The sequence below is a fragment of the Rattus norvegicus genome, chromosome 5 (genome assembly GCF_036323735.1).
Source record: "Rattus norvegicus strain BN/NHsdMcwi chromosome 5, GRCr8, whole genome shotgun sequence".
Lineage (NCBI taxonomy): Eukaryota > Metazoa > Chordata > Mammalia > Rodentia > Muridae > Rattus > Rattus norvegicus.
The window spans coordinates 7,609,969-7,626,270 of NC_086023.1; the positions used below are offsets into that span (position 1 = coordinate 7,609,969).

The 16,302-nt window shown below is 45.7% G+C and overlaps 1 protein-coding gene across 8 annotated transcripts in view; it reads left to right on the top strand.

Annotated features, from left to right (window-relative positions):
• The first annotated feature begins 13,559 nt into the window (after positions 1–13,559).
• Stau2 (staufen double-stranded RNA binding protein 2) overlaps positions 13,560–16,302 on the top strand; it is a 244,679-nt gene continuing 241,936 nt past the window's right edge. For 4 of the 8 annotated variants that reach the window (NM_001007149.2, NM_001393676.1, NM_134466.4 and 1 more), the window contains exon 1: positions 14,051–14,202. The gene's annotated coding sequence lies outside the window, so the exon portion shown is untranslated. Of the gene's footprint in view, positions 13,686–14,050; positions 14,203–16,302 lie in introns of those variants that run through there. The other 4 variants (XM_063287126.1, XM_063287125.1, XM_063287123.1 and 1 more) reach the window with 4 other exon arrangements.

Below are 16,302 nucleotides of genomic sequence, written 5' to 3' on the forward strand. Positions count from 1 at the left end.
ATTCCTCAGCTGTGAATTCTTTGTTTAGCTCTGAACCCCATTTTTTAATAGGGTTATTTGTTTCCCTGCGGTCTAACTTCTTGAGTTCTTTGTATATTTTGGATATAAGGCCTCTATCTGTTGTAGGGTTGGTAAAGATCTTTTCCCAATCTGTTGGTTGCCGTTTTGTCCTAACCACAGTGTCCTTTGCCTTACAGAAGCTTTGCAGTTTTATGAGATCCCATTTGTCAATTCTTGATCTTAGAGCATAAGCCATTGGTGTTTTGTTCAGGAAATTTTTTCCAGTGCCCATGTGTTCCAGATGCTTCCCTAGTTTTTCTTCTATTAGTTTGAGTGTGTCTGGTTTGATGTGGAGGTCCTTGATCCACTTCGACTTAAGCTTTGTACAGGGTGATAAGCATGGATCGATCTGCATTCTTCTACATGTTGCCCTCCAGTTGAACCAGCACCATTTGCTGAAAATGCTATCTTTTTTCCATTGGATGGTTTTGGCTCCTTTGTCAAAAATCAAGTGACCATAGGTGTGTGGGTTCATTTCTGGGTCTTCAATTCTATTCCATTGGTCTATCTGTCTGTCTCTGTACCAATACCATGCAGTTTTTATCACTATTGCTCTGTAATACTGCTTGAGTTCAGGGATAGTGATTTCCCCTGAAGTCCTTTTATTGTTGAGGATAGCTTTAGCTATCCTGGGTTTTTTGTTATTCCAGATGAATTTGCAAATTGTTCTGTCTAACTCTTTGAAGAATTGGATTGGTATTTTGATGGGGATTGCATTGAATCTGTAGATTGCTTTTGGTAAAATGGCCATTTTTACTATATTAATCCTGCCAATCCATGAGCATGGGAGATCTTTCCATCTTCTGAGGTCTTCTTCAATTTCTTTCTTCAGTGACTTGAAGTTCTTATTGTACAGATCTTTTACTTGCTTGGTTAAAGTCACACCGAGGTACTTTATATTATTTGGGTCTATTATGAAGGGTGTCGTTTCCCTAATTTCTTTCTCGGCTTGTTTCTCTTTTGTATAGAGGAAGGCAACTGATTTATTTGAGTTAATTTTATACCCAGCCACTTTGCTGAAGTTGTTTATCAGCTTTAGTAGTTCTCTGGTGGAACTTTTGGGATCACTTAAATATACTATCATATCATCTGCAAATAGTGATATTTTGGCTTCTTCTTTTCCGATCTGTATCCCCTTGACCTCCTTTTGTTGTCTGATTGCTCTGGCTAGAACTTCAAGAACTATATTGAATAAGTAGGGAGAGAGTGGGCAGCCTTGTCTAGTCCCTGATTTTAGTGGGATTGCTTCAAGTTTCTCTCCATTTAGTTTAATGTTAGCAACTGGTTTGCTGTATATGGCTTTTACTATGTTTAGGTTTGGGCCTTGAGTTCCTATTCTTTCCAGGACTTTTATCATGAAGGGGTGTTGAATTTTGTCAAATGCTTTCTCAGCGTCTAATGAAATGATCATGTGGTTTTGTTCTTTCAGTTTGTTTATATAATGGATCACGTTGATGGTTTTCCATATATTAAACCATCCCTGCATGCCTGGGATGAAGCCTACTTGGTCATGGTGGATGACTGTTTTGATGTGCTCTTGGATTCGGTTTGCCAGAATTTTGTTGAGTATTTTTGCGTCGATATTCATAAGGGAAATTGGTCTGAAGTTCTCTTTCTTTGTTGTGTCTTTGTGTGGTTTAGGTATAAGAGTAATTGTGGCTTCGTAGAAGGTATTCGGTAGTGATCCATCTGTTTCAATTTTGTGGAATAGTTTGGATAATATTGGTATGAGGTCTTCTATGAAGGTTTGATAGAATTCTGCACTAAACCCGTCTGGACCTGGGCTCTTTTTGGTTGGGAGACCTTTAATGAGTGCTTCTATTTCCTTAGGAGTTATGGGGTTGTTTAACTGATTTATCTGTTCCTGATTTAACTTCGGTACCTGGTATCTGTCTAGGAAATTGTCCATTTCCTGAAGATTTTCAAGTTTTGTTGAATATAGGTTTTTATAGTAAGATCTGATGATTTTTTGAATTTCCTCTGAATCTGTTGTTATGTCTCCCTTTTCATTTCTGATTTTGTTAATTTGGACGCACTCTCTGTGTCCTCTCGTTAGTCTGGCTAAGGGTTTATCTATCTTGTTGATTTTCTCAAAGAACCAACTTTTGGTTCTGTTGATTCTTTCTATGGTCCTTTTTGTTTCTACTTGGTTGATTTCAGCTCTGAGTTTGATTATTTCCTGCCTTCTACTCCTGGGTGTATTTGCTTCCTTTTGTTCTAGAGCTTTTAGGTGTGCTGTCAAGCTGCTGACATATGCTCTTTCCTGTTTCTTTCTGCAGGCACTCAGCGCTATGAGTTTTCCTCTTAGCACAGCTTTCATTGTGTCCTGTAAGTTAGGGTATGTTGTACCTTCATTTTCATTAAATTGTAAAAAGTTTTTAATTTCTTTCTTTATTTCTTCCTTGACCAGGTTATCATTGAGTAGAGCATTGTTCAATTTCCAAGTATATGTGGGCATTCTTCCTTGATTGTTATTGAAGACCAGTTTTAGGCCGTGGTGGTCCGATAGCACGCATGGGATTATTTCTATCTTTCTGTACCTGTTGAGGCCCGTTTTTTGACCAATTATATGGTCAATTTTGGAGAAAGTACCATGAGGAGCTGAGAAGAAGGTATATCCTTTTGCTTTAGGATAGAATGTTCTATAAATATCCGTTAAGTCCATTTGGCTCATGACTTCTCTTAGTCTGTCTACACCTCTGTTTAATTTCTGTTTCCATGATCTGTCCATTGATGAGAGTGGGGTGTTGAAATCTCCCACTATTATTGTGTGAGGTGCAATGTGTGTTTTGAGCTTTAGTAAGGTTTCTTTTACATATGTAGGTGCCCTTGTATTTGGGGCATAGATATTTAGGATTGAAAGTTCATCTTGGTGGATTTTTCCTTTGATGAATATGAAGTGTCCTTCCTTATCTTTTTTGATGACTTTTAGTTGAAAATTGATTTTATTTGATATTAGAATGGCTACTCCAGCTTGCTTCTTCTGACCATTTGCTTGGAAAATTGTTTTCCAGCCTTTCACTCTGAGGTAGTGTCTGTCTTTGTCTCTGAGGTGTGTTTCCTGTAGGCAGCAGAATGCAGGGTCCTCGTTGCGTATCCAGTTTGTTAATCTATGTCTTTTTATTGGGGAGTTGAGTCCATTGATGTTGAGAGATATTAAGGAATAGTGATTATTGCTTCCTGTTATATTCATATTTGGATATGAGGTTATGTTTGTGTGCTTTTCTTCTCTTTGTTTTGTTGCCAAGACGATTAGTTTCTTGCTTCTTCTAGGGTATAGCTTGCCTCCTTATGTTGGGCTTTACCATTTATTATCCTTTGTAGTGCTGGATTTGTAGAAAGATATTGTGTAAATTTGGTTTTGTCATGGAATATCTTGGTTTCTCCATCTATGTTAATTGAGAGTTTTGCAGGATACAGTAACCTGGGCTGGCATTTGTGTTCTCTTAGGGTCTGTATGACATCAGTCCAGGATCTTCTGGCCTTCATAGTTTCTGGCTATGAAGAAGTCTGGTGTGATTCTGATAGGTCTGCCTTTATATGTTACTTGACCTTTTTCCCTTACTGCTTTTAATATTCTTTCTTTATTTTGTGCATTTGGTGTTTTGACAATTATGTGACGGGAGGTGTTTCTTTTCTGGTCCAATCTATTTGGAGTTCTGTAGGCTTCTTGTATGCCTATGGGTATCTCTTTTTTTAGGTTAGGGACGTTTTCTTCTATGATTTTGTTGAAGATATTTACTGGTCCTTTGAGCTGGGAGTCTTCACTCTCTTCTATACCTATTATCCTTAGGTTTGATCTTCTCATTGAGTCCTGGATTTCCTGTATGTTTTGGACCAGTAGTTTTTTCCGCTTTACATTATCTTTGACAGTTGAGTCAATGGTTTCTATGGAATCTTCTGCTCCTGAGATTCTCTCTTCCATCTCTTGTATTCTGTTGGTGAAGCTTGTATCTACAGCTCCTTGTCTCTTCTTTTGGTTTTCTATATCCAGGGTTGTTTCCATGTGTTCTTTCTTGATTGCTTCTATTTCCATTTTTAATTCCTTCAACTGTTTGATTGTGTTTTCCTGGAATTCTTTCAGGGATTTTTGCGATTCTTTCAGGGATTTTTGCGATTCCTCTCTGTAGGCTTCTACTTGTTTATTAATGTTTTCCTGTATTTCCCTAAGGGAGTTCTTCACGTCTTTCTTGAAGTCCTCCAGCATCATGATCAAATATGATTTTGAAACTAGATCTTGCTTTTCTGGTGTGTTTGGATATTCCATGTTTGTTTTGGTGGGAGAATTGGGCTCCGATGATGCCATGTAGTCTTGGTTTCTGTTGCTTGGGTTCCTGCGCTTGCCTCTGGCCATCAGATTATCTCTAGTGTTACTTTGTTCTGCTATTTCTGACAGTGGCTAGACTGTCCTATAAGCCTGTGTGTCAGGAGTGCTGTAGACCTGTTTTCCTGTTTTCTTTCAGCCAGTTATGGGGACAGAGTGTTCTGCTTTCGGGCGTGTAGTTTTTCCTCTCTACAGGTCTTAAGCTGTTCCTGTGGGCCTGTGTCTTGAGTTCACCAGGCAGCTTTCTTGCAGCAGAAAAGTTGGTCTTACCTGTGGTCCCGAGGCTCAAGTTCGCTCGTGGGGTGCTGCCCACGGGCTCTCTGCAGCGGCAGCAACCAGGAAGATATGTGCCACCCCTTCCGGGAGCTTCAGTGCACCAGGGTTCCAGATGGCCTTTGGTGTTTTCCTCTGGCGTCCGAGATGTGTGTGCAGAGAGCAGTCTCTTCTGGTTTCCCAGGCTTGTCTGCCTCTCTGAAGGTTTAGCTCTCCCTCCCATGGGATTTGGGTGCAGAGAACTGTTTATCCGGTCTGTTTCCCTCAGGTTCCGGCGGTGTCTCAGGCAGGGGTCCTGCCGCTCCTGGGCCCTCCCCCACGGGAGCCCAGAGGCCTTATACAGTTTCCTCTTGGGCCAGGGATGTGGGCAGGGGTGGGCAGTGTTGGTGGTCTCTTCTGCTCTGCAGCCTCAGGAGTGCCCACCTGACCAGGCGGTGAGGTCTCTTTCCCACCGCGTTTTTTCTTTTGTTCCTGCATTCGGTCTGTAGTTTCAATTTGACCTGAAGTTACCAGAGAGGCAGGCAGACCTGCCGAGCACTGCGGCAATGGGGGACTCAGAAGACGCTCTAGTCTCCCGCTGGGAGAAGGACTCCGATGGGTTCGTCTCCATCTGGGCACAGGGGGCTCCCATCCCCGGCCATCTGAGTCTGTATTTTTCTTCTGTGCCAGTCACTGGGTGGTCGTTTGTGTGTGTGTGTGTGTGTGTGTGTGTGTGTGTGTGTGTGTGTCTTTTTTGTTTTTTTTTGTTTTTGTTTTTGTTTCGTTTTTGGAACTTGTTGGCTGTGGACTTGATTCCAGTGTTAGCTGGTGGGTAACCTCAATTCGGTAGCGCTCATGGGAGGAGCGCTTTGGTCTTGCTGTTTGTCTGTTTGCATGTGGACTCAGACATATATCTGTGCTATCTGGTTTGCTTTTTGTTTACTTGCAAGTGTCTGTGAAGCTTAGAAAGCCTCTGGTCTAGTTTGGCCTGTTGGACTCGATTCCAGCGTAAGCTGGCAGGTCACCTGAACCTGGATTCTGTGTCGGTGAGAGGAGCAAGCTGTCTGTGTGTTGATTGTCTTTCTCTTTGCTTTTGGACTTCAGTCCTGTTCTGTACCCGTGGCAGGGGTGAAACTGTGTGGATTGTCTTTCTCTGTGTTCTGGGACTTGGACTGTGACTGATGCTATTTTTGGATATGGGATAGACTGAATCTACCCTGTTAAACATCTTAGTTAACCACTAGAGGAAAGGGTCTTTAGGCCAGAATCCCTCAAGTGCTCAGATCAAGTGCCCTATATAGTTACCTGGAAGGATCTAGTGGAGAACAAATACCCCTGAAAATGGATGGTACTGGAGTGTTGAGCCCATACCAAGCTGGAGCCGGCAGTCGGAACCAGACCGAAGCGGCCGCAGTTGTGCGACCCTGGTGTCCGTGCATCAGCTTTGGCCTGCGGTCCCCTGCCCCCTCCCCTTGTATAAAAGTTTTTGTCTCCAAGACTCTTGCAGGTCCTGGCCATGAAGAAGAACCCTATAGAGACCAATGAGTCTGTAAAGAACATTCTTCAGGAGTCTTCCACTTCGATCCTTCCAGCACAGGATCTGCTGCTGATGGATCTTCCATCCCCTTACCATGGCCCAGTTCCCACGGCCCCTCTTCAGGCACCAGCAAGGGGGAAGAATGGGGAGGGACCCTTAGAACTGGGACGGGCCATGGGGACCTGGATGAGGATAACAATCAGGAAAGAATGTCCCCTCAAACATGGGGGCACCACTGATTGACTAGGCTGTCATCAACAGCGAATTTTCCCTGATTAGACCCGACTGGGACTACTAACACAGCAGGAGGTAAAGAGCACCGAAAGTCTACCACCGGACTCTGTTGGCAGGTCTCAAGGGGGTTGCAGGATGACCCACCAATTGACCAAGGTATGTGAGGTTAATCAGGGACCAGACGAGTCACCCTCAGCCTTTCTAGAGTGGCTCATGGAGGTTCCATTCTGCCAATATACACACTATGACCCCAGCAGCGAGGAACACAAAGCTAGTGTGGCTATGGCTTTTATAGACTAGGCTAGTAGAGCTATCAGGAAAAAACTTCAGAGGCCAGAGGGACTATAGAATAAATCATTGAGGGTTTTAGTGCAAGCTGGTGAGCAAGTCTACCATAACAGGGAGACAGAGGAGGAGAAGGCACAGAGAAAGAGAAAGGAAGAAGATGAAAGGGAGATATAAGAAAGGTGACAGGAAAGGAATTTGCTGTAGGATCTTGGCTACAGTAGTTAGGGAAGACAAAGAAGAGAGACGGAACCTATCAAAAAGTACCTAGTGTGCCTATTGCAAGGAGAGGGACCATTGTGCCCGAGAGTGCCCTAACAAACAGAAGCTGGGGGCAGGAAATCCCAGAACCCACAAAGGTGCTAGCCCTGGGGGAAGACAGAACGGGGTTCGGACCCCCTCTCCAAACCCAGGGTAACTCTGAAAGTGGAAGGGAAACCCACCAAAGTCTTGGTGAATACTGGGGCCCAACACTCTGTCCTCCAAGCTTATGGGCCAGACTCAAAAAAAAAAAAAATCATGGACTACCCAAAGAATTGTAGACCTGAGCATGGGCTGGGTATCCCACTCATTCATGGTCATCCCTGACTGCCCCTATCCCTTGCTCAGGAGAGATTTGCTCTCCAAAATGGCTTGCGTGGGCTGAAATGGCTGGGTGAGGCCATGTGTATGCATATCTGCAGGCTGTGTATGTGGAGCTTAAGACCCAGGCTGATCCTATCTCAGTGCTCTAGTACTGATGTTGGAGGAGGCATGAGAAGGAGTTACGCCACACATCTCCCAGCTCCTCCAGCTTGGGGTGGTCTTAGTGCCGTTCTGCCTGGAACACAGTGCTCCTGCCAGCCAGGAACTAACAATTATCACCCAGTCCAGGACTTTAGAAAGTTAAACTGGTAGAGTGGCTGACTTCTGCACTACTGTGCCTAACCCCTACACTCTGTGTTCTTCGCCACCTTCCAGAATTTGGTATACCATTTAGACTTGAAAGGTGCTTTTTTCTGCCTGAGCTTGGTACCCCAAAGTCAAAAATGCTTTGCCTTTGAATGGAATGACAGAGGATGGGACCACTGGTCAGCTGACATGGACTAGATTCTCCACCGGTTGGGGGCAATCCAGTCACCTTGCTGCTTAATCCCGACTTGGAGCCACCATAGCATGAGTGTCAAGTACTGGCAGAAGCCCATGGGTGGAGAGAAGATCTCTGCGACTGACCGATTGACCCCTGTTGAAAGCCGAGGCTACCTTGTCTACAGATGGGAACAGTTCTCTTCATGAAGGTCAGAGATGAGTGGGTGCTGCCATGGTGGACAACACAAATGTCATCTGGGATGGCTGAACCTCTACTCCCCAGCACAACAGTGCCGCAGATGCCTTTGCCATCACTTGGATGCCCTGATGAAGCCAGCAACTGTGAGTATTATTCATTGCCCAGGACATCAGGAGGGAAGAGATTCAGTGGCATGGGGCAGTAACAAAGCAGATAAAGTGGCTTGAGAAATGGCTATGCTGGAGCCTATCCCTAGAGTGTAGGGTTGCGGGCCTGTAAGAGACAGCCACTGGGAACTGGGATCAGACTAAGGGATGGCCTCACTTAGAATGTACAACAGAAGAAAAGGCCCAAATTGCTTAGAAGAGGAAGGAAAATGGCACACTTGAGGGGAAAGCTATACTCCTCCAGAGAACAAACAAAAGACTCACTTTGCCAAATACATAAATGGACTCATTTAGGGGATAAGAAGGTTATTCAAGTAGTTAAGGTATTTGTAATAGACCTTGGGTTTTTAGCCAGAGAGACAGGAGAACAGTGTAAGGTATGTCAGCAAGTGAATGCTTAGCAAGCAAACAGGGCAAGAGACCAAGGGAGTTTGTTGGAAAGTCAAAGTTACAGAAGTTAAGCCAAGAAAATACGGTTACAAATACTTTCTAGTGTTTGTAGATACTTTCTCTGGATGGGTTGAGGCTTTCCCCACCAAGCAGGAAATAGCTACCATGGCAGCCAAGAAAATATTAGAAGAAATCTTCCGGAGGTCTGGTGTCCCCAAGGTAATTAGATTGGATAACAGTCCTACTTTTTTGCTTCTAAGGTAAGTCAAGGATTGGCAAAGATAGTGGGAACTAATTGAAAGCTCCATTGTGCATACTGTCCCCGGAGCTTAGGGCAGGTAGAGAGAATATGAACAGAAACCTAAGTAGACCTTAATTAAATTGACCTTGAAGACTGGTGCTGACTGGGTGGTGCTCCTTCCCCTGGCCCTGTTGCAAGCCTGGAACACCCCCTACCATTTTAACCTGACCACTTTTGAGATCCTGTTTGGTACCCCACCTCCCTTGGTGTCTGCTGGACCCTCCCTGGAGGTATCCAACTCACTGATAGGAACCTCTTGAGGCTCCAAGCCTTTCAGTCAATACAACATGAGATTTACATCCTTAACCGCTTGCTAGCGTTTATCAGAGAGCGCATAGGCACTGTACAAATTCTAATGGTGCGGCAACAGTACCAGGAACGAGGACAGAATGAGACTTCATTTCAGGATTGAAACAGTCTTAAGAAAAAGGAGGAAATGTGAGAACCCTGTCAGAAATGTTGCTCAGGGTAACCAATCACAGCTGTCCAACTCAGGTGACCGCTGAATTCCCCACCAAAATGTTTATAAAAAGTGTGTGCTTTGTGAGCTCACGGTCTCTTCTTGCCTGCATGCTGGGAGACCCCAACGCACGTTGGAACAATAAACCTCTTGTGGATTGCAGTGATTCCGGTCTCTGTGGCCTTATTGAGTGGGGGTCTTCTGACGGACCCTTACAGTGTTTACCCTGTGCTGTCAGGTCCTGGGCTCAAGCAAAATGCTGATACACACACAGTTCAGGGGGGTGGGAAAACGGAGTATGCTGTTGTTGCTGCAAGTCTCAGAAGAGCCAAGAATGTAAGAGGCCTGAGGGCTAAGGAGACTATGAGTCAGGGGCTAAGGGGAGGGGAAATTCTACTTAGCTCACCAGTGAAAGTCCTTAGCTTAGCTTGGTTGTCTGGGAGTGCACAGGGGCATTCTGTGGGAGGCTTAGGTGGTGCAGCTCTGTAGGCGAAGGCTTTCTCCATGCTCCCCCACATCAGTTCTTTTTGTTATTTTGTCTTTTTTTTTTTTTTTTTTTTTTTTTTTGGAGCTGAGGAGCTAAATCCCCAACCCCCCCACATCAGCTCTTGATGAAAGAGACAGTTACTGGTTCAAAACTGTTTATTGACTGTTCATTGTGGAAAATGGGTGCATACTACCTTCTCTGGGTGAAGCAGAGATTAAATACCATTTGTAGGAAGGGATGTCCAGGAAGGAGAGCTTATTGGCTAAACCCTTAGGATCTCTAGGTACCTCATTAGCATGGAGAACTCTGTTCTGGGCTATGTGACCAGAGGTCATGGTTCCTATATAGGAAGTGTGGCCCATGTTTCAGGCCAGGAAGGGAGCAGGAAGACACCTACCATATCAGGTGGGTACGGTATCAAGGACTCTGAACCCACTCAACCTTACCAAATTTCCTGACACAGTCCATTGTTCTACACTCACAGGCCACTACCCCTCCTTAGAGGCCACCTAGCTTTACTTAACAGCATCCCTTTCCTTCTTTTCTATAAACCAACCCACAGCTCCAGCAGAACCCCCTGCTTTATTAGAGGCATTGTTGGTATGCAGATTTCAGAAGCCTCCTGCTCTACAAGAGGCCATGCCAATACTAGATACCCCAGAGGCCATGCAGGCCAGCAAAACACCAGTGGAAACATCTTACTGGACCTGAGGACTCTCAGATCACCACAGCCGAGGCCACTAAGCCAGAAGACCAGAGAGAAACCAGGGGAAAACATCTATACAACAAAGATAAACTGGGACCTTAACCTATAATTAACCCAAACCCAGATGCCTTAGAGACCAGCATAAAACATAATCAATAGCAGATAAGGTAATATGGCACCAACAGAGTCCAGATATCCCACTACAGCAAGCCCTGAATATCCTAGCACAGCTGAAGCACGAGAAAACAACCTTAAAAATAACTTTATGGGGCTGCAGAGATGGCTCAGAGGTTAAGAGCACTGACTGCTGTTCCAGAGGTCCTGAGTTCAAATCCCACATGGTGGTTCACAACCATCTGTAATGAGATCTGATGCCCTCTTCTGGTGTGACTGAAGACAGCTACAGTGTACTCATATATAATAAATAAAATCTTTTAAAAATCTTTAAAAAAAACTTTATGAAGTAAAGATGAATAAGTAATCTCTTTAAAGAAATCCACGAAAACACAAACAAACAATGGGAGAAAATGAATAAAGAAATAAAATAAAGAAAGCCTGGATTAAACAAACAGGGGGAAAATTAATAAAATGGTTCAAGACCTGAAAATGCAAATAGAAGCTTTAAGGAAAACACAAAGTGAGGCAACCCTGGAGATAGACAATCTAGGGAAGTGAACAGGAAGCATAGATGCAAGGATCAGCAACAGAAAACAGAAGACAGGGCAGAGACAGGCACAGAAGATACAACAGAAGACATTGCTACATCGCTTAAAGAAAATGTTAAAGTTACAACATCCGGGAAACCTGGAACCTTAGGAAAAAAACAGACCTAAGAATAATAGAAATAGAAGAAGGCAAAAAAAGAAAAAAAATCCCTGCTCAAAGACCTAGAAAGTATTTTTAAACGAAGTTTTAAAAGAAAAATTTCCTAATCTTAAGAAGGACATGCCTATAAAGATACAAGAAGCTTACAGAACTCCAAATAGCTTGGACAAGAAAAGAAAGCCTCTCCTCTGTCACCTAATAATCAAAACAATTTTAGAGGACCCAGGTTCAATTTCCAACTCCCACATGACAGCTCACAAACCTGTAACTCCAGTTTTAGAGCATCCAGCACCCTCACACAGATATACATGTAGGCAAAATGCCAATGCACATATAAAGAAATAAATACTAAGCAGCCAGAGATTTGTGTGCTTTCCTATAGCTTAGTGTTATGTCCTTGCACTGCTCCCTGATAGACCTAACTGGGTTGGCAGGGAATGAAGACAAGACAGACAGACATACAAAGAGGCAAGGACAAAAAGCTCGGGTCATACAGATTGTGCTCTCTGATGGGGAAATAGCGGCTCCCTCGAAGCTAAGCATGTTTACTATATCAGAATTGTACAGAAGGGTGAGGTTGGGACACACAGAGAAGTAAGGAGGCAGGATTTATGGAATGCAGCTGGATCAAGGCCACCCACCTGGTATAGCTATTCCTGATAGCTGTCTCTGCATGGGGTGTGGGAAGTGTTCAGGACATAAATATGGGAGCAGGGGTTGGGGGAACTATGGTGGACAATTTTCAAACACAATATCAATATCCACCCATGCATGGATCAGAGGAAGGTTTTAAGATTTCTCTGAACCTCATCCTTAGGGGAGTTAGCATTTCCCATGGATCTTAGCCTGGGGTCCTTGGTGTGGCTATTCCCATTCAGCTGCTCACAGTTATTTGGTCTTTCTCCACTCCCTACACAAAGGTAATTTCATGTACTGACTTAGTTATGTTACAGATTTAAGCTTAAAAAAATCTCCTTTCTAATAACTTGAAAAATATCCACTCTGATTGGGGTTTAAAGTCCGTTAGGGGAGAAGTAACAACAGAGATAAAGTTTTCACTTAACTTTAACGATAAGAATCAAAGAGAATAAACTTTCTGACCACTTCAGAGTCACTTCCAAATTTATAAAGACATCAATTTATTTGAAAATCACTTAGTGTCCACCCACTTGCTGTTGAATGCTGGGACTACAGAGATGAATGAGACTGGAGCCAGCTCCACAACAATGCACTGTTTGGCAGGAGAAGACTGGTGAGAAAACAAACAATGTAATAGACTTGCAGAGTCACAGAAGAGAGCATCAAGAGAAGAGCTTGATCTGCTGGAAGGAATTAGCTTCTCTGGGAGGCATTTTCTGAATGGCTTTTTTTCACAATATGTTCAGTGGGTGAAGGGAGGATAGATTGCAGGCAGAGGGAATGGCTTGTGGAAAGAACAAGGATGGGAGGCTTGTTTCCCTGGTGTGAAGGGCATGTAGTCATTTGTATCTGAAAATCTGAATGAGGCCTAAACAGCTAGAAACTATTAATCAAGGAGTGGTGCCCATTTAAGGAGAAATCCACACATCTGAGAAAGTTAGTGGAAGTAAGAAAGGAGCATGGGAAATATGGGAGGCCAACAAAGAGCTAGCTAGCCTACACTATTATGGGAAACTACCACGTCAGGTTCTAGCTTGAGAGCTTCACAGGTATGGCGCCCATACATATAGTATCACATCTTTGTCTCTTTAAAAATTGTAAATCAGTGTATAAGGTAACAGGCCCGCAAATACTGCCTCATTTGTAGAGTTGGCTTTAAAATATGACTGAAATTACAGGGCTCACAGACATATCCCAGGCAGGTAAGCAATACCAAGAAGGAACCTCCAGGAAGAATAGTGCCATTCAGAACACACTAATAGTTCTATTCCTAGACTTCTATTTCATATTATTTTTGGTCTTATATATTTATTTAAAATTCATTGGTCTTAACTAGGCTGACGTTATTTGGCCATACCTAACCCATATCAAAACCAGGAAGAATGAACAAGTAATTTGAGTTTTCTAGCACTCTTCAAAAAACCAAGGATCTAGGACACTGTTTAAGACGATCCTCATTTTTAGCTCCAAGGACTTCGTTTTCGTCTGGACACACAATTTTTATATATTTATTATTTATTTTTTTTCTCGATGGAGAATGATGCTTTGGCGCTCGGCCAGGGCCGAGGGGCAGGTGATGGGGGCTCTGTTTCCAGGTTGAGATATCTCGCTAGCCTCCGCCCCCTTCTCCCTCCTCCAGTCTAGAAAGGTGCAGGATCTGCCGAAGCGTACGTCGCACCGCAGCGGAACGGATGCGGGATGGTCGCGGGTCCCCAGCTAGGCAGAGGCGGGAGGTCATCGAGCCGGGGAAGGTAGGAACAGAGTTTTGGGGACAGGCTGCCCCGCAGCGCAGAGAGCCCAGGGGCAGCCGGTGCGGGAGAGGTGCTAGAGCACCTTCGCAGCCGCGGGGCGGGAGCCATGAGGGGCTGGGTACTCTCAGCGCGCTTCCGCAGCGGCTCTCGGGAGGGGCCCTGGCGTGGCCCGAGACCCCAGGCCCCAGCCCCGCAGCGTCCGGGGCTGCGGGGGTCCCAGCGGCCGCCAGGGGGCGGGAACGGCGCGGCGAACAATGGCCGCACGGCCGTGGCGGAGGCAGGGAGGGGGAGGAGAGAGAGCTGGGGCGGGGGCGCGCGGCGTGGCGCGGGCGCGGCGGCGCAGGCGGGGGCGCGCGGCGCGGGCCCGGGAGGGCGCGGCGGGAGCGCAGGGCGGCTGGCAGAGGAGGGGGGCGGGGGCCGAGGAGGGAGCCGGCGGCGTCGGCGGCGGCAGAGCGGGGTCATTTCTCGGGAGCGCTCGCCAATGTGGAGCCGTCTGCCGGGCGTCCGTGGCCCGCAGGTAAATTCTGGTGCGAGCGGCGCCGCCAGGCCTGACTTCCGCCGGCGGGTTCCGAGGCAGAGCGCCGGGAGCCCGCAGGGCCGCCCCTCGCGGCCTCGCTCCCGCGCCGCCCTCGGCCGCCCTGGGGAAGGGGAGCAGGGCGGGGGGGGGGGGTGTGCCGCGGCGAGCCGCACAGGTGTCCGCAGGGGCGGGGCGGGGCAGGGCGGGGGCGCGGGCGCCCGGCGAGAGGGTCGGGGAAATGCAGGTCGGCGAGAGGGCGCGGAGGCCGCCGGGGCCTTGCAGGGGCGTCGGGGCGGCGCGGCCCGGGCGACGGTGGTGGCTATTTCTGTATAATGGGCAAGTGGCGAAGACGTAACTCGCCGAAATGGGGAAGGGAGGTGGGGCCGAGGGGACAAAATATAGCCTATGACAGGCGAGTTCAGCCGAGCCTCCTGCGAACTAGGACCGTGACGGCTCGGCTTAAAGGGGTAGTTGGCGGTAGTGACCTTGCTGGGGCGTGGGGAGTTGGGTGAGACACAAAGCTTGACCGCAGAATCTTACCGTGATGGCAGAGACTCGGGTCTCGGTGGGGTCTCTGTGAGGTGGGGGAGCGGGGCAGGGTGAGGGGCCAGTTTCATAGAGGCAATCAAGGCGATTGAACTAGGAGACCTGGGTATCGGGTGGGAATGGGAGCCTGGTTGGGCGCGTGCGCTCAGGGGTGGGGGTGGGGGGCAAGTCTGGAAGTCCCTGCAATTATTTATTTTGCAATGTGAACAGTTTGCATTATGAATTTCCTATGCCATCTCCCAAAAGCTTAGAAGTAGTTGAGTGGAGACGGACCATCCAATAGGCATGGAAGCACTAAGCAATTTAAAAGGGGCTGAATCCCGCAGAGATGATATAGATGAGCCTTTAAATGTATTCCAGTAACCGAAAATCTTCCCTATCCAGTGCTTGATCTCATAGTGTTAGGGAACTTAATTAATTCAAGTAGGAATTTGATTCTGATGCATTCTTATGTTCTCTGAGGGGGTAACACTTGAAATAAAAAAGGTGTTGGGCAGGCAAAAAGATAATAACACTGTCAAATTGTTCAGTAGAATGTTTCTTCCCCATCCTTTCTAAGTCGATTCAACTGTACTGTCATGGATAGAAGAACTATAAAGGAAAACTATAATTCAATAAAGAAGAAAAAACTAAGACCTCGTAGATTATTCCTAGCATAGCAAGTCTTTGTCTCTTATTTGACTGAAAACCTTAAATATCACTTGATTGTGGATTTGCTGCAGGCCTGTATTAAGTGTGCAAATCTGTGATGCCTAACTGCATGCATGGTTTATGTGGCCACTGCCAGTCTTGGGCACCTGTCTCAAGCTGGGCATGACATGGCGGTACTTTATGAAATGTACTCCACAGTGATGTCTAGTTGTCACTGGTTGGTCATATATAGTGTATTCTTCTCAAATTAATGTTTTCCTTAAGAAATTGTTTTGTGTTTGTGAAATGTTGCTATACTCAAGTAGATAAATTTCTAGTAGCATATACTTTTTAACTCCCTGTCTGGATACAATTTTAGCTTTTAGGAAAGTTGTAAGAACAAGAACAATACAAAGAACATTCTTCTAACTTTACCCAAATCACCTGTTATCATTGTGTCCATTTATCATTTACTCTGCCACACACACAGAATCCCCCTGCACTATTTGTGGATAAGACAGATATGTTATAGCCCTTACTTGACTTGCCTGGAATGAAGTTCTAGGGAAGAGTGACTTTCTATACAATTACAAAAATAGGTAGAACTGTCTTGATGGCTCAGTGGATAAAGTCATTTGTTGCCAACCCTGTACGTGATCATGGAGGTCATAGGAGAACTTGTGTGAACCTACTGTTGTCTTCTACCATGTGGGTCCTGGGGATCGAACTCTGGTCCTCAGGTTCATTGACACATGGTGAGTTCAAGGACAGCAGAGACAATGCAGTATGAGCCAGTTCTCTATTTGTACCACGTGGGGCAAGTTGTCCTCTGACCTCCATGTTCCCACTGTGGCATTTTAATGTCCCACTCATATGTGCATACACATGTGCATACACATGCACATTAAAAACTAAAAAGGATAG